This window comes from Panthera uncia, chromosome F1 (assembly GCF_023721935.1).
Source record: "Panthera uncia isolate 11264 chromosome F1, Puncia_PCG_1.0, whole genome shotgun sequence".
In the NCBI taxonomy this organism is placed as follows: Eukaryota; Metazoa; Chordata; class Mammalia; order Carnivora; family Felidae; genus Panthera; species Panthera uncia.
Window position 1 is genome coordinate 59,466,183 of NC_064813.1, and position 18,544 is coordinate 59,484,726.

The 18,544-nt window shown below is 51.2% G+C and overlaps 1 protein-coding gene across 9 annotated transcripts in view; it reads right to left on the reverse strand.

The window, feature by feature from the left end:
- PBX1 (PBX homeobox 1) overlaps positions 1-18,544 on the reverse strand; it is a 289,525-nt gene that overhangs the window by 126,485 nt on the left and 144,496 nt on the right. Inside the window, exon 1 of one of the 9 annotated variants that reach the window (XR_007458871.1) lies at positions 14,922-15,068. The exons of the other annotated variants lie outside the window; for them this stretch is intronic. The gene's annotated coding sequence lies outside the window, so the exon portion shown is untranslated. Of the gene's footprint in view, positions 1-14,921; positions 15,069-18,544 lie in introns of those variants that run through there. 9 annotated transcript variants of the gene reach the window in all.

Consider the following 18,544-nt stretch of genomic DNA (forward strand, 5'->3'; position numbering starts at 1 on the left):
GAGGAAGTCATCGGCCTTTGCTCTGTGTGTGTGTGTGTGTGTGTGTGTGTGCGCACGCGCGTGCATGTGTGCACATGCTCCTGAGAAGCAATATTAAGGGGTTAGAGGCTCAATAAAATGCCTAAATTTTTGGACTTGGTTTACATCCTTGTGAACCGCACAAAAGCATAAAGTATCTTTGTTCTTCTTTTAAGTTTTATTTTATTTATTTTGAGAGGGGGAGAGAGAGTGTGTGAGAGAGCGGGGCAGGGGCAGAGAGAGAGAGGGAAAGAGAGAGAATCCCAAGCAGGCTCTGCACTGTCAGTGCAGAGCCCGACCCAGGGCTCGAACTCACAAACTGTGAGATCATCATCTGGGCCAAAGTCAGACGTTCAACCGACTGAGCCACCCAGGCGTTCCAAGAGTGAAGTTTCTGATGGGGCTTTCAGCCGGACCCCACTACGAGGATACATAACCCAAGGACGTCTGATAATCTCACTTCCAGTTGGAACAAGATTCTTCTAGGCCTTCGAAAGGGTGACTCAGAACCAACTAAAGTGCTTGGAGCTTCTAAGGTTGGGCCAAGTTTTAGGTGAAAATATCCTATTGCGGGTCCACGTCTGTGCGCAGGTAGACAGACGGACAGGCTCGCGACACCTAACGTGTCTGCCGGCTTACCCTATTTGGGGCCAGAAGCTGAGCTCAGGCAACACCCTCCCTCATTTCAGCACCTTCCAGGCTGTGGGTGCTGGCCCTTCTTCTCATCTGCACGGTGCAAATTAATTATACACTTTAATTTCATGAATTATTAATTTGATTCTGACTCGGCAGCTTATGATTATCCAGCGCTACAGACTATACAATTCCAGCTTCATTAAAACATCACCAGCTGCCTGAGAGACAGACATTAAATAGGGGAGAGCAATAATAAAATTAAGCTTCCGGCGCATAGCAACAGAGTTTTCATCAGCCGCAGGCAGTGCAGGGCTGAGCTGCCTGGCTGGCCCGCGCAGAAGAGGGAAAAGTCCTTTCAAGAGGAGTCCACACCCTTCTCTGAATGTGCTTCTTGGCCCTTCCAACATGCACACAACTTCAGATGGTCAGATGGCATGATGAGGGGGAGGGGGTATGTTCATCTGTCGATCTCTCCCTCCAGCCCCTTCCATGTGCCCACCACCCACACTCGTCCAACATTAACTCTTTGATGGCTGCCAATGCTCCAAGCAGAGCCGGGCTGGCCACCACCCAGCATCTGCGAGCGCCAGCTTCCGAGCAGGGGCCACAACGGCTGCCAGCCTAGCAGACAGAGCAGAGCAGAGCATACGCCTCTAAGGAGCCAGCCCAAGATACTTCTTCGCCCTGCGTCTCTTTTCCCTCTTCTTTGGCTCTTTGGGTTTAAGGAGAGGCGATGGGACGACTGGAAAGGGACTGGGCTTCAGGTGCAGCTTGTAGTGAGCCCAAGCCAGCCGGTAAGCGCACCCTTCGGAGGTCGCATGTGCCTAATGCCTAATCTAGGGCCCGGCACGTATCAAGGACTCAGTCGGCGCAAATTCCTTACTCCTCGTGTTCACATTTTGTAAAATGAGGGAAGTGAGCTCCTAATCTCTAAAGTTCCCATCGATGCTGATTTCTGCACCTCTGTGTGGAAGACGTGCCGTAACTTACAAACCTTATGATGCTGAGCCAGAGTCGATAACTCTTTCCAAGAAGTTTCATGCTTCCTTTTAACAGGGAGCATTAGAAAATCACATATATATCACTCAACAAGATCACTACCATAGGTTTTTAGGCGTATCCTCCTGAAAAAACCCTAGGCAGTTATTCCTCAAAAAGAAGTCCTGGGTTGACAGTCACAACCTTCTTCAAAGAATTCAAGAAACCACTGGACGCCAAGACAAGGCCCCAGCTCAGCCAGCATTATGGAAGTAAATGGGAGAAGTACAGGAGAAAGAAAGAGAGAGACAGAGAGAGATCCAAGCCCCCTTCTTCCTTCTACCGTGTATACAAAAAGCCCAGTTAAGAATGCAGCCCTCGGAGCACCTGGGTGGCTCAGGTGGTTGAGCATCCGACTTTGGCTCAGGTCATGATCTCACAGTTCGTGGGTTCAAGGTCTGTGCTGACAGCTCAGAGCCCAGAGCCTGCTTCGGATTCTGTGTCTCCCTCTCTGTCTGCCCCTCCCCCACTCATGCGTGCACTCTCTCTCTCTTTCTCAAAAATAAACATTATTTTATATATAACATTATTTATTTTATATATATATAACATTATATAACATATATAACATATATATGTATATATATGTATGTATATATATATGTATGTATACATATGTATATATATACACATATATAACATATAACATTATTTATTTCTTTCTCAAAAATCTTTCTCTCTCTTTCTCAAAAATAAACATTAAAAAAAATTTTTAAAAAAGAATGCAGAGTCCTCTGTGGATTAATATACTCCTTCAAAAAATAAAACCACAGCACTTCCTCCTGGCAAATTTGTGGCAAAACAATTTGTAGAAGGAAAAGGCTGGAATTTAGACATTCCACTTAACTGCTTCAGAAATCTAAGGACCTCGAACCTTGTGGGATTTGAAATCGATGGAATTAATTAAGGGAGATGCCCAGCACTCTCCACTAAGTAATCAGCAGGTACAGTAGACCTGAAAGTCTATAAAGAAAAATGGAACAGGATGACATTGAAGGAGGCAGGAAGGATTAAAAAATGAGCGTCCGAGTGAGCGTCCGAGTGGGAAAGTCACACGCCCATTGATCGCGGCATAAGAGACGAAGGCTTCGGCGAGCAGGAGGAGAGAGGATGGTTGCAGAGGGTGAGCGTAAGCCGTGCAGATACGTGTAATCGGTGACAGCCAGGCAGAGCCACACAGGGGACCGCCTGCCAGGGAGCCTGGAGCTGAGGGTCAGTCCGGGGGTAAAGATGCAAAACCGGGTCGAAGATATTCCCATTTTACTGGACAGTGTACCACTCTACATCATGTTGTAGGGTGTTCATTGTCTATTTCCTTCACTAACGTGGAAGCTCCATGGGGGCAAGGGTTTTGTCTGTTCTGTTCTCATTGTATCTCTAGCACCTAGAAAGCAGCCTGTCATCAAAAAGATGCTCGATGAAGTTTTATTAAATGCATAGATAAATAAACAAATAAATGTAACATTCCAAGTGAATATAAGTACCCTGGCTACTCCCTGGGTGGGAGTCTCCAGTTCCCCAGGGCAGCCAGGTCGAGAAGGGGGAAAACACAGGTGAGCTACGAATGAGAAATCAAAGAACAGCCACTCCGTGAACAACACGGGCTTGAACACGGGTTTGAACTGCGGAGGTCCACTTACACAGATTTTTTTTACAGTACAGGGCCATACGTGTGTTTTCTCTTCTTTTTTTAAAATATTTATTTATTTTTGAGACCGAGCGACCATGAGGGCAGAGGGGGCGGAGGCTGGGGGATCCGAAGCGGGCTCTGTGCCCACAGCGGAGAGCCTGACGCGGGGCTCGAACTCGCACACCGTGAGATCATGACCTGAGCCGAGGTCGGATGCTCAACGAACTGAGCCACCCCGGCGTATTTTCTGTATTTTCTCTTCTTTACGATGTTCTTAATAACACTTTCTTGTCTCTAAGTCCCTTTCTTGTAAGAATACAGCATATATTACCTCCAGCACACACAATACATGCTCATCAACCGTTGATGCTACTGATAAGGTTTTAGGTCAACAGTAGGCTGTCATGCTTTGGGGGAGTCATAAATTATACCTGGATTTTCAACTGGGCAGGGGGTTGACGCCTTTGTTCCCTGCAGGGTTCAAGGTCACCTATAAAATGCTCAGCGTGCACACCTGGGGAACATTAGTGAACCTTTAGTAACTTGCTTTTCCACGCTAACGGCAACAAATAGAAAAGGGAGGGAATGTAGACAAGTGTCTTGGAAGGTGTTCCACAACAGGAAGCAACCGTGCTGTCACAGCAGAGGACCACAGTTCCAAGAAGTCAACTGCTTTTGCTTTCAGGTCGTTATGCCTCCACCTCTCCCCTCTCCCGATCCTGGACAAAGAAAAGCAAACACTGCCACCCCATTTTAGGGACGGAGTCCCTGAGATTTGAAGTGGTGCCCGAAAGAGAATTCTGGCCACCCTGAGAATCACAGAGGAAGTCTGAAGACACTCTAGCCCCCAGCTTCATATGCCACCCAGTCAAAAGCCTACTCTGGGGCCCGGGAGGGGGAGGGGAGAACGACAGTGAGTCCCGTATTCCTTGGTGCAAAGATGACTTTTCGACCACAGAGCACAACTAGAGGAAGCCCCTTGTGTGACAATACCAAGAGGCAAATTCCAGAAACAGGAATAGATCGTCTGCCATGAGCTGGAGAATGCTCACAGACCCCTGGGATTATTAGAAGGAGCTTGACTGACAGACGCCCACACCAGTCCTAATTTACTGGGTCATGCCCTTACTGGTTCAGGTGAGTAGAGCATGGTGCCTGCCTAAGATATTCCGATGCTCTTCCGGACAAAGCGATCCCCTCGCCCTGCCTAAAAGGATTCCCCTAAAATCCGTCTTTTGTTACAAGAACGGTACAACCGCTGGATGCCTTGTATACCCCGGAAAGGAAGCCACGGGAGCCCTAAGCCAACCGCAGCTCCAGTAGAGAGAAGCCCCTTCCCTGGACCAGAGATCACAAAGCCCAACAAGCCACGTCCCCCCCCCCCCCCCCCGCCCCGGGCATCTCTGTTACCTTCACAGGCATCTCAGCACATCCCTGCCCAGTGCTATTCACACTGGAGAAGACACTGGCTGGGTCTGGGGGGGCAGGGGTACTCAAACTTCAGTGATATTTCTCCATGTGGGATTCCCCCCCCCCCCCATCCCCGCTTCGGTGCTGGCAGAAAGCATTCTTTTTTTTTTTTTTTAATTTTTTTTTAACATTTATTCATCTTTGAGAGACAGAGCATGAGTGGGGGAGGGGTCAAGAGAGAGGGAAACACAGAATCTGAAACAGGCTCCAGGCTCTGAGCTGTCGGTACAGAGCCCGATGCGGGGCTTGAACTCACAGACTGTGAGATCTTGACCTGAGCTGACATCGGACGCTTACCCCACTGAGCCACCCAGGCGCCCCCAGAAAGCATTCTTGAGGGGTTCCTGTTCATGTCAGCAGACATTAGCCTGAGTAATAGTAGCTTTTGTTTCTGTGTCTTCTCCTAAATGAAGTTAGAAGGCCCCAGGGCTCTTGGGTACATCCCAGAGTCCTAGGAGACCTGCTTCCTTTGTGGCCAGGACTATCACGTGGGGAGTGACATGCCGACTTTCACTACAGAGTACGAATGTCAGTCACAGGAGTCTCTCCGAGGGGGCAGCATGTTCACATAGGGAACCTCGGCACAATGGGGGACTTAACACACAGTAAAAGCCCCAGCAGGTTCTGCCACCTAGGAGCTGAGAATCCAGACAGGGTGAAATTTCCCATGAGCCCAGATAACTGTAAAAATGGCCTGCTATCATCAGACCCACAGAATTGTTAAAAAAAAAAAAAAAAAAAAAAAAGGAGGAAAGAAAATTAAAATATGCAGAACAGCGAAGGAGCATTTTCAGAAACGGAGAGCACAATCTTTCATTGTGTGCCCTGTCCTTATAATAAAAACACAGTGTCGGACGTGTCTGGACACGGGGACTTTGCGGTTTCCGTGTGAGGCTGGACATTTTGCATTCAATACAAATGAGTTCCTCAAAATCAGAATTAATTGTCATAAAATGGAGGGAAGTGTTTTCCCGAGGGGCAAGCACTGGCGGTACAACTGGAAATGTTCAACTTGATTATAATGCTTCGCGAAAAGGTCAGCGTGGGATTTCAGAGCTGTACCTTGAGGACGTGCGCCGTGTTTGCAGGCAGGGGTGAAACGGGGAGACGCGGGCTGCCCAGGCTCGCACGTCCGCATCACTCTGATCACATGTCAGGGGGCCAGCAGCGGACCGTGTGCTTCGGAAAGCAAAGAGACGCGTGCGCACACTTGTACGCGCGCACGCAGTTAGACGCACGCATAGCCGCACGCACTTGTGGGAGCCAAAGCACTTCCAAATTCGATGGCGGGAAGAGTGGGCCATCACTGGCATGTTCACTGAACGGGACAAAAACAGTGTTCCCGTATAATCTCGTAAAGCACTGGATATCCATTTAGCGGGACACAGCACAGAATCACCTGGGGAGCTTTTCAAAAATGCACATGCCTGGGCCTCCCCACAGCCGGAGATTCTGATCCGGGACAGGTACGATGTTTACAAAGGTCTCCAGGCGATGCAAACACACCACGCGTCTCCTCCCTGGTTTCCTGTAAACACTATATTTACAGCTCCAATTAACAGCCTAAAGCTTTCAAATCCTCTGGCCAAGTGAACACCTCCAGGTTCTGGCCGAATGTTTGTCACCGAACTGCATCATCATTAGGATCAGGGCTCATATTCTACATTTTACTGCAGACATCAAACCATGAGCTTCCTAACCTCCCCAGGCACAGGGCAAGTACAGACAGAAGAATTTCCGCGAACCCTACCTCCGATTTAAACCTGCGGGAGGGTGCAGAGAAAAATGGCTCAGCATGGAGTTGCTTGCTCGTGGGCCACTACCCTGACCATTTGTTCCCTCTCACAGCCCAGCATGCCTGTGTGGGCCTCCGGTAGCCCCCAGCTTGTTCGGTTTATCAGATCTGACGGGGTCACTGGCCGGGAGCAAGGCTGAGCAGAATTCTGAAACACTTCCGTGATCAACCAAAAGGCTGTCATGTGGCCATTTCCTGAGGGTCAGCCCTTCCTCTTTCAGTACCTCCAAGGGTGATTCAACTCGAGGGAGGGGGCTTTACCACAAACACTGGGAACACGTAGGGCCTCGGTCTCAATTCCAAAGAGAACGAAACTCGGCCTCACTCGCAATTCACATTTCTACACTTCAAAACCTGAAATTCCAAAACAGATCGCTCTCTCAAAACCAGTCCCTGCCACAAAGAGAAGAGTGGGTGGCTACGTCTGCCATCTTTATAAAAAGTCCAGCTGACCAGAGAGTCAAAAGCGTGGTCATCTCCAGCCAGGCCGTCTCTGTCATCAGCTTTGATTTCACAAAGGAGCAGAGGTGGCTGAGTTCATCCCCAAAGCCCGGGCAACTCAAGGGTTGGCTGCTTGAGTCCTCCTCAGTCAGCGCCCTGTGGATGGATGCTCATCATGTGATAGTAATTAGGACCTCTAAAATCACTTTGGAGACTACATTTGTGGCCCAAATCCTAAATACTCCTAGTTGTCAAACATTCCTCCTTAGACCCACACATCTTAGAGTTAGTCCTAGCGAAGCAGCATCCAGAACGATGAAGGCCACCACACCTTGACCTCTCAGAGCTCCTGGATGGGATCCAGTTGGGATCTTCAATGGACAGTAGATTTTCACCTCCTGCATGGCTGTCTTCATGGGGATTGGGGTTGCAAAAAATAATATCTTTTTGCAAAAAATAATCTGGATTCTCCAAAGTTACCTTGAACATGCTACAAGGCCAATGCAAGATATTTTTCTATGTTAATCGACATGTCTAAGCTTAGAGTCAAAAAACAAAAAAACAAAATCAAACAAAACAAAAGGTGAAACATGCTGGTAATGGCAAGTTCACGCTTTTTTACTACAGTATCGTAGCTCAGGAATCAGACTTAACTCCACGACAGAAACATTAGGCACCGCTGGGCAAAGTCTTTAACTTTTTTTTTTCTTTTTAATGTCTGTTTACCTGAGAGAGAGAGAGAGAGAGAGAGACCGAGCACGAGCCGGGGAGGGTCAGAGACAGAGGGAGACACAGAATCTGAGACAGGCTCCAGGCTCCGCGCTGTCAGCACAGAGCCCGATGCGGGGCTCAAACTCACAAACCGTGAGATAGTGACCTGAGCCAAAGTCGGGCGCTTAACCGACTGAGCCACCCAGGCGTCCCAGTCTTTAACTGTTTTGAACCATTCGGAACTATCCGAACTACTCAGAACAGTTTCTGAATCCATACAAATGGGGATAACGTTACCTATCTTGATATTTTTTTGAGGATTAAGTAAAAACAAAACGTGACGTCTGGCAGATACTAAGTGCTAAAGAGATTGCTACTATGTTAAGCCGTCGTCATTATGATTATTAACGGAGATTCATCTCCTTAAGGTCATACTGGGTACTGTTGTTAGCGACGGGCTAGAACTGGAGGGGAGCAGGTATTAATTCCACTCAGCGCTCTGAAACCGCCGTCTCCCCCTAGTGGAAGCCTATTAATTTGTTTGTTTTTGAACTCGGAAGGGTTCGGCCAAAGGCACACCTGTTTCCAGACGGGGCTCGATGAAATAAATGCTTCATTTTGTTTCTCCGTCAGAAACGGGGCCCTAGTCCACGTAGGGGATACGTCTAGAGAGCGTTTGTTCTAACTTTCTGGAGCTAACACACACCTGCCCAAGTAGCGGGGCTGATGTACTCCCACTATCCTGGAGCTCCTAAGACGGTCCCAGCTGCTGCTGGAAGGATTTTTAGATGCATTATTTATTTGAACACCTGTCTGACAGAGCTCAGTCTAGGAAGGGAGGGGACACTGGGACACCCAGGGATTCCTTCCCGATACGGTTGCATTTGCTGGTCTGTATTCAGCCTGTGGCCATTGAAGGGCCTTCCTCCTCCCCAAGTCTGGTTCTGACCGCACCACGCACCAGGTGGATAAAAGTCTTCAAAGAAAACACAACCCACGCCGCTTAAAAAAAAAAAAAAAAGTTTATTTATTTATTTTGAGAGAGAGAGGAAGACCGGGTGAGCACAAGCAGGGGTGGGGGGCAGAGAAAGAAGGAGAGAGAGAATCCCAAGCAGTAATGTCAGCGCACGGCCCAACGCGGGGCTCGAACCCACGAACCGCGAGATCGTGACCTGTGCCCAAATCAAGAGCCGGACGCTTAACTGACGGAGCCACCCGTGTGGCCCCCGTGCCATGTTCTTATACAGAGGCTCTCAAGTCATCCAAGAACCCGAAGCCAATGCCATGTCAAAGCGCGGCAGACACAGAGCACCCTGCCCTGGCAGCTATTAAGACATCAGTCGCTCTCAGCTGTCCTCCCCATGGTGGCACACTTACTTCCAAAGGTGGTATCGCTTCCATTATTTTTACTGGAAGGAAAACTGAGACACAGCAAGAGCTGCTACACAACTGTCACCCCCTTTCCCATTTTCCTGCCTTTATTTCTATGGTTCGCCTCAAGCGCAAGAACCATTCTTCCCTTCTGCCGACTTCAAACCTACCCATTTTTCTTTTTTTTTTTTAATTTTTCTTTTAACTTTTATTCATTTTTGAGAGACAGAGAGAGACAGAGTGTGACTGTGGGAGGGACAGAGAGCAAGGAAGACACAGACAAAGCAGGGTCCAGGCTCTGAGCTGTCGGCACAGAGCCCAACGTGGGGCTCGAACTCACGGACCGCGAGATCACGACCTGAGCCGAAGTCGGACGCTCAACCAACCGAGCCCCCCAAGTGCCCCAAACCTACCCATTTTTCAACCCCGAGCTCCAGCTCCCTTCCCCGACCAGCCATTTCCCACCATCACCACCACCACCCTGGAACCGAACTGCTGTCTGCCTCCAAAACTGAATATTGCCCGTATCATCACATTTAATATTTGAACTATGTTCCGCATTGAGCCGTCACAGCTGCAGTGTCTTTAGGTCTTGTAAGAAAGGAATTGCATATGTTTTCCTTAACCGTTTGTAACTCGGCACCAGGCACGCAGGGGGTGATGAACGCCAGTCTGAAGGCTGACTGAGAGGCCCTCACCAAGCCACGCGGCAATCTGCCATTATAAAAATGTTCGCAGGAAAAATTCTTGCTGCCAGCGCACGGGGTTGGTTCACCAGGTCGTGCTTTCTCTGCACACTCTGCCTTGGGCTAAATTGCCTAATTTTTCAATATTTAGTCTTCCCATTCTGTTCAAGGGGGTAAGGATCTTATTATTTATTTAACTCACAGGAGTCTTAAGCGACTGACTGTTTATGGAAGGTTCGGAGATCCCAGAATGAATGATGCCGCGTTTAGTGCAGAGTGCGGCCGCCTTACGCAGACCAGTGGGCGGTGTGTTCAGAGTCCTGCGCAGAGAAACACCACTTGGCAGTCACCACACACACCGTTGTCATGTGATCTGGAAACATCTCGCTGGCATAACTCGTACGCAGAATGTCTTTCTATGTAATGACCCAAATATGCCAGTCACGTGCCTCTGAGAAGGAAGTAAGATTCCAGAGAACTGCAGTTTTGTTATATCCACCACCCCCCCCCCCGGCCCCTCAACTCCCAAGTAATCTCTCTGCCTTGGAGTTGGACCCTCTGTACGGCGGCCTTCAAAATTCTGTGTGGAGAGTCTGCCTCTGTGTGTAGTCATCTCAGGGTGATGAAGAAAGGAGCCTGGTATACAAAGGGCCCTGGTAGGGTGAGTGAAGGTCCCAAGATACAGATTTTTAACCGACTGACAGAATTTATGCTTCGAGGGGAAAAGCGTATCCCGGCCAGGATTTCTGAGTCAGAGGAACAGACTCCGATAATCCACAGGCTTTCAATCCAGCCCCTCGCTTTGAAGGCCTGGGCCAGTGAAGCAAAAGTAGACATACCTACGTTTAACTCACCCACTCATCAAGTACCTCCTGGGATCCAGGTGTTATTTAGACACTAGAAAAGAGCAAGTTAAATAAGGTCTCCACCCGGGGTGACGTTCCCCGTCCGTCACCGGGAGACATGGAAGGATCCCACAGCAACACAACTGGAGGAGGTTCCTGGACAACTCAAGAAGGCACCGGACTCCTGTTGCTGAGAGCCCAAAGTCAACTGACCCTCAGGAGCACGGGGTCTCCCCAAGGCTTCGTGAACAACCAACCACAAGGCAAACACACACCAACAAAAATTCCCTGATTATAATCGGGCCTCTGCAGGACACAGAGGTCTGCCATCAGAACCGCCCAAGACCCCGTCACCATTTTTCACTGTTTCTGCCGAAAGAGATTTAAGAAATGCGAGGCTGGGAAGGTGCACACAACTTAGAAAAATCATTTCCTGAAAGAGTCATCGCTGGAGAAGTCCAATTCAAAGTCCTATTCATCCGTTCACTCACTCCACTATTCAACAGTCAACATCTCTTGAGCAGCTCCACGCACAGAGAGAGGTGAGAGCTGGTGTCTTGGGAAACACGGGGATGGGCGACACGGTCCCAGCTCTCGAGGAACTTACAAAATCAGTCGGGGAATCACAAGCCTCATTTTACAGAGGAGTAAACAGTGGCATGGAGAGTTCAGGGACGTATTTTAAATTCTTCATCCCACAACTAAGTCATCCTATAAGGTCATCATAAAGATGAAAAAGCACTGGGCTAGAAGGCAGGACCATTCTCCTCATCCCTAGTCGGAGCCCCCAGTTCAGGCTTACGGGGCAGATGCCCCTCCCTGAGGTTTCAATTTCCTCATCTCCACAACGAGGAGATAATTCCTTAGAGTGGGTCCCTCCAGCTCTAAGATTCCATGACTCGAACACATATGACCAATCATGTTTGGGAGTTAGAATCTCTCGGGGAGGGGATTTTAATGACCATGGTTACTCCGCTGACATAAAGTCCTACCGAAAGGAATATGGGAGCCATTCCATTCCACTGACATGGCTGTATTTTTTCTCAGAAGGTGCGTAGCCCTAGGTGGGACACGTTCTCTTCTGTGGACTTTCTACCTGGTATTCTGCCATCTTAGCAACAGTGGCAGAGAAAGCTGGAGCCCTTCCCTACATCTCCCTGCAGCCCCTGCTAATTGCCTATAACACAGGGTAATAAGTGTTTGCAAGAGCTATGTTGCCCCCTGTAAGAATAACTGCTCCAAAGATAATGTAACCAGTCTATGTGCGATGTGACAAATGGGGACTTGGACTACGTGTAAAGAACTCTTAATTAAAGGTTTAATAGACAGTGAGAGGACTGAACTAGATCATATGCAAGGTCTCTTCCAGCTTAAGATTTTTATATTATATTACTATGAATTCAGGGAAGATATTGCAAAAGATCCCTTTATGTTGAGTTCACCAGTGCCTCTGAAACGTTAACCCAAATCATTTATATCCCATTGATTACATTGTATATTATTACGTATTATCTCCAAAAAAGGAGTATAAAAGTCGGCGTGGAAGAACCTCCGAGTGGATTTTTAAAAACAGACCGTTTCATAATTTCATTACATTTCCGACCCTCCCCAGAGGTTTTCTCTGAACTTGGGGGGGACGTCTCCAAAACTGCCAATCGGCTGGCCATTTTGCAACACGGGAGCTATAAAATCATATATGTGGAGATCTAAATGATGAAGAGATTTCTACTTAATTTTTCCCTTCCTGCTCCCACGTATCAATTGTCCTTAAAACTCATTTTTTGTTTTTGTTTTTTCAGTGGTAGACACACAGGTGGTTCTTATTTCAGGCGGTTCCAAAGGTTCTGCTATTCAAAGATTAATGAATAAAAGGAGCCTTGTAAATAGATTTGCATGATAATGGTGATAATGCTCTCCGCTGCCTTCTGTGCTTACTTGGATCTGTGTGCCCCTGAAAACGCTTCCCTCCCCCCCCCCCCCCCCCCCCCCCCCGCCCCCCCGCCCCCCCCTCCCCCCCCCCCCCCCCCCCCCAGGCACCGGTCCCCTGGCCCCTCTTTCCCACCACCTGACTCCACTCGCTCAGTCTTAGGCAGACAAAAGTGAGTCGGGAATTGGGCAGCTGCACAGAGAGCAGGAAGAGGAGAGGAAGAAAGCAGAGAAGAGAGATGGAGACAGACAGACAAAAAGAAGCAGAGTAGAGACTAAAATGCCATGGGGCGTCTGGGTAGCTCAGTAGGTTAAGAGTCCCACTCCGGCTCAGGTCATGATCTCACGGTTTGTGGGTTCGAGCCCGCATCAGCCTGGAGCCTGCTTCTGAGTCTGTGTCTCCCTCTCTCTCTCTCTCCTCTCCCCTGCTCACGCTCTTGTCTTTCTCTCTCTCAAAAATAAATGAACATTGAAAAAAATAAAATAAAATGCCTAATGCGCTTTAGGCTAGGAAGGTTTCTGCAGAATGAACAGAGAAGAACAATACCAGACTTCCAGACTTCCACTGTCTTCGGCAAACAATACCTTCAAACTTCCCTTCTGCTTATGGCATCTGCTGCCCAGCACTATTATAGCCTCCCCCCTACATTTTATTTTCACCACATGCTTGACGACCTCACGTATTATCTTTTTGTCTCAAATCCGTAACTGTTCTAGAACCACACATATGTCAAGGCCCAGGTGTAACCTGTTTCAGAGAGTTGGGTCTAGGGGCAAAAGCTATAGATCTGGCTTTTATCCATCTCTGTAGAGGGACAAGTTCAAAGGGCTCTTCCTTGAAGGCTTTGCCGGAAACCTACCCCTCTCTGAAAACCAACAGTTTCTCCCTGGGGGCTGAGTACCAGCTATTAAGCCATGACGTCATGGTGCCTCAGGTTCTAGACTTCCCTGAGCCTCCCTCCATGTCCTCTCTCCACGCTTGGGGGGGGGTGGGGGGGCCTGCCTGTGTTCCTCTCACCCCCCAACCCACTGTGTGGTCTCTAAGCCAGTGTGAGGATGATGAATTGGGCAGGGAATGTCATTCTGGAGGAATGCCACGAAGACGCCCCAGCAAAGTGGATTAAGACAGAAAGCAAAAGTCAGTCCCTGCGGCAGGGGAGGATGGGGGAAGAACCGAGCACCTAGGCCTGGCGATCCAGATGATCCAGATGGAGACTCCCAACAGTGGGAAGATGCTAAGCCATCAGGGCCCACACACCAGGCCAGCCCCTCGCCTTCCTTTGTCTCCCAAGACCTGCATGTGTTTTCCCTCATTTGAACGGAGCCCTGAGCGCTGGAAGCCGGGCTGACCCTCTGCCTCTCATGTTGATTAACATCCCGCGGGGGCACACGGTGCTCCCCGCCCCCCCCCTTCCTCTGCGCCTTCTGATATCAAACCGGGAAAAGGGAATCTAAAAATAAAGCCGGGGCCAGAGTGTGTACCACTCGATTGGGCTCCTGTGCTCACAGATCTGCTTATTTTGGCCTATCTCTCCCCAGCGATAAGGCTGCTAACAGCCTGTTATCAGCCAGTTGGTGAAAATGTGCTCCAGCCTGATTAGGCCTCAGTCTTTGCCAAGGTTATAAACAGCCGTTATCGTTTTCCCGAACAGAATAATCCGGACAGTATCAGCTCAGAAACATATGGGCCACACAGAGAAGATAGCCGCTGACGGACACTTCATTTTAATTGTAACGAGTGGGTAGCAGCAGCCGGCAGACAGCAGACAGAGAGCCCCCGATTGGCGGCCGGGCTGTTGTTTTTTTTTTTTTAAATCCCTTCCTCCTTCCCTGGTTTCCGACGCCTAAACCGCTTTGATATTCTGGGTGGCATAATGAACCGGACCCTACCCCAGATGCTACCAGTCACCAAGCATGACCCTCCCCGAAAAGGCAGATGGGACCTTTCTGATTCTCTCATGGAAAAGAAAAGGAAAAAGAAAAAAGAAAAAAAAAAAGCAAAAAGGGGAACAAGGGGAGAACTCCTGCAGCGCTCTCTGCTCTTCAGCCCCCAGTTCAACTTCAATAACCTGTCTGCTCACCCCACCCTGATCTCATCCCCACGGCCGTGCATCTTCGGGGACCCCACCCGGGGCCCTCAGCACGCAGCGGGGGGATATTTGTAATGCAGGGTGTATGCAATTCCCTCCAACTTCCCACACCCGGACGCACATCAACCGTGAGGACGCTGGCGGGGGACAAGCCTCTGCTAGCGGGGACCTTGTGTCCCGAAAGCAATTTCCCCAATCTGGTTTCTCCCCATGCTCTTTCCTGGCAGACTTGTTCCTCAGGCTTGTCACAGAAGAGTCAACTACCTGGAGCCGTGGAGGGGAGGGAGGGGACAGAGCGCAAAGAGAATCGCAAAGGTCAAAGTTCCGCCGAAAGCGTTCATCCCCTCTCTGCCTCCGGGTCCGCAGGCGTCTCTCGGTGGCTGACAGCGCGGCCCCGGGTCGCGGCAGTTGGCCCGTGGCCAACGGCCACCCTGTCTTTTCACGGGATGATGCCATTTCCCCTCACGTGTCAGCAGAAGCGAGTGGAAGGAAGGGGGCTGAAGAACAGGGAGGAAGGGTGGTGGCAAGAGGGGGCGCCTCCCCGCACCCAGCAGCAGACGCGGTCTGCCATCACTGCCCAGCCACACGGGCTCCCACCTGGTGGCCCAGATGCGGCAGCGAGAGCAGGTGGGGTTCCGAGGAAGAGAAGCACGGAAGCCCCCACCTTGGACTCAACTGTCGCTGTTCACGCTTCTGCTCAACATCGGAAGACGTTAAGCACCTTCAACTTGGGCCTGTCTTTTTTTTCCTTCCCTTCTCCCAACTTTCGCCCTTAAACCCTCAGGAGTGCTTTCCCTTTCCCCGTCGAAGGCCGCACCTGCCACGGCCGGCCGGCGCACACACTCCGTGAATTCAACAGCACTGGAGAAGTCCCCAGTTTGAACTCAACTTGTGGGGGCCTTCTAACAAGGACGAAAGCGGAGAACTGAAACGAGAAAAAGGAAAGAGGATAAGTGAGCCCAGAAGTTCCTCCCTACCCACAACGGTGCCTCTCCTCTGACATCAGTTTCTCATTCTGCAGAGAGAGGATGGTATCGCTTTGCCCGGGGAAGAAACAGTAACAACAGCTGATATTTCCCGAGCACAGGTGCACAGGCCGGGCACAAGCCAAAGCATCCTGTACGCGCTTGCTGATTTAATCCTCAGAATGATTCTATGATTCACGCCCAGGTGACCAGCTCCCAGCTGCATCTACGCAACGCCAGCGTCTCCTGGGTCCCCAGGAGCTCACATCCAGGGTACACCCTTTCCTGGAGCGGCCCCCTCATCTCTCTTCCTCCACATGCACTCCTCCACGGATTTACAGGGGGCTCACGAGAAGCCCACCCCCAGACTGACCAAGCGCTCTGGCCCCCGAGACTTCTGGCATTTCAGTGTCGATGCCTGTAATAATACCAAATTCAAAAGAAAGAGAGAGAGAATTCTGCTGCCAGCTGAAATGAGCCTGAGGCACATTTTGGTTTTAATTCTTTTTTTTTTTTTTTCACGGCTTTTCAACACCTGCTCTCGCTCTTCCTCTCGTCTTCCAAAGCGTGGCTTAGGGTGCCTTGCGGTATCACCACCAGACTGGCCAGCAGATCCGTGCAAGACTCTGCAGTGGGTGGTCTGTGTGCAGTGTCTTGGTGGTCTTCAGCTCAGTCCCCCCTGACCAAGTTTCAAGGTCACAACGGTCTTCCCCTAGTTGCCATCGGAATCTGAAAATATCCGGGAAACGTGAGAATCCCCCTGGGAACCCACGAGCGGGCTCAGAGGCAGTTTATTCAACTTCAAGTGGTCCCCCCCCCCTTTTTTCTATTTTTGTTTCCTTATTCTTTCTGTTTCACTGGACCCTGCTTTGTTCTGCTACAGTTTGGGGCTATCAAGCCTGCAGGATTTCCTGCAACAAGCAGCTGGACCTATCTCTCCGGTGGGTCTGCTTCCCATTTCGTCCACGGCCCTCTTTTCGCCTGAGAAGCGTCCACTTCCGTAGAAAGCAAGCCAGTCCTCTCCATGTCAGCAACGGAGATAGATGGAGCCTTCGGGGGTAGTGGATGTGGACGAAGCGGCCACAAAAAGTGGGCTGGGCCGCCGCCATCTTGTCTCTGCTCAGTTGCCAGCGTGGTGCAGCGCGTCTCGCCTTCTCAAGAGCATCTGTGGCCCCACTGCCGTTGCCCACTTGCTCGGGTGTCCCCGCGGCTGTGAGCACCTGAAGGACCAGGGCCCCGTCTTCCTCCAGTCTGTATGCCGGGCACACAAGCGCGGACCGCGGCATACAGGAAGCGCTCAATAAATAGCGGCTGAAGCGAGGAAAAGATCCAGGTCGAACGTGCCGAGGTGGGTGTTCGAGGCCAAGTTTTTCGGAGACAGCCTTGATTCAACACCTGGCTCCCCCCCCCCCCCACCAACTCTGCCGTGGCCTCAGTTTCTCCATCTCTCAAATGGGGGTAAAGCACCTGTGCCAGAGACTTGTTGAGATTGTGTAAGTTACCAGCACTTAGGGGCACCTGGGTGGCTCCGTCAGTTGTGTGTCAGGCTCCTGATTTCGCCTCGGGTCATGATCGCACGGGTCACAAGTTCGAGCCTTGCCTCGGGCTCTGCACTGTCGGTACTCGGGATCCGCGCTCTCTCTGCCCCTCCCCCACTCGTTCTCCCCCCCCCCCCAACTCACTCCCCGTCAAAATAAATAAGTAAACTTAAAAAACAAAACAAAACCCTGCAACCAAAAATAATAGGCGGACTTTCTAGATACTGATTTGCAGAGCGGCGCCTGGTGGCTCAGTCAGTGAAGCATCAGACTCTTGGTTTCAGGCTCAGGTCGTGACCTTGCGGTTCGCGAGTTCGGGTCCGCCTCGGGCTCCGCGCCCACCGTGAGGCGCCTGCTCGGGGGTAAATGCACTCTTCAAACAGAAAGCGCTGGGCCCGCTTAGAAAACGGTGCCCTGAGAAGCAGCTCCTGTTTCTGAACGTGCGTCCCTGGCTCCCCGACACCCGCCCGTTACCCAGCCGCTCTGGCGGCCGTCCCGCTCCGACCAAAGGAAAGGCCGCATCCGGGAACCGGGTTCCAACCCCTGTCGCGCCAGAACTCCGAACCGCCCCCCCCACCCCCGCGTCGCTCGGCCTCCGCGGCTTCTGCGGCCCGGGCTTGGCCGCGGTCGCTCCGCGTCGCCTGGCCGCCTGACCTCCCGGACGGGGACGCGTGCGGGGAAAGCGAGTGCAGATGTCACGTCCGCTGCCAAGTCTCGCGCCGGCGACGCCCTTCCGAGTCCGGCACCGGGCGGACCTCGCGCGGGGCCTCCCTTCGGGACGGTCCTTCCCGCGGTCCCTGCCGGACATCGCCCCCCCCCCCCGCCCCCCGCCCGGCCGAGCCCCGGCCCCCCTCGCCCACAGAGGCTCCCCCCGCCCCCCCCTCCGCAACGCTTCTGGGTCTGGAGCCTCGTAACCCATTTGCCCTCCCCGGGAAGGGGGGGGGGGCCCGGCGGCTCGGGGTCCCGGGCGCAGAACCGCGCTTTCCTTGCTGCCCCCGCCGGGAGGCGGGACCCAATTCCCAGAAGGCTCTGCTGGGCGAGCATCGAGGCCTCACGGGAGCCCGGAGGACAGCGTCTGTGCTCTCGTGCACGCGCACTCGCTCGCACACACACACTCTCGCGTGCACACTCCCTCTCTCTCACACACACTCTCTCTCTCACACACATTCACATCCCCCTCCCACACACACACTCACATGCACACTGTCACACACATACTCTCACATACTCACACGCTCACACACACGGTCTCTCACACACGCATTCCCCCCCACACTCTCACACTCTCACATGCACACTCCCCCTCACACAATCACACACACACTCTTGCACACACTCTCACATGCACACACACATTCCGCCACACTCACACACACACACTCAC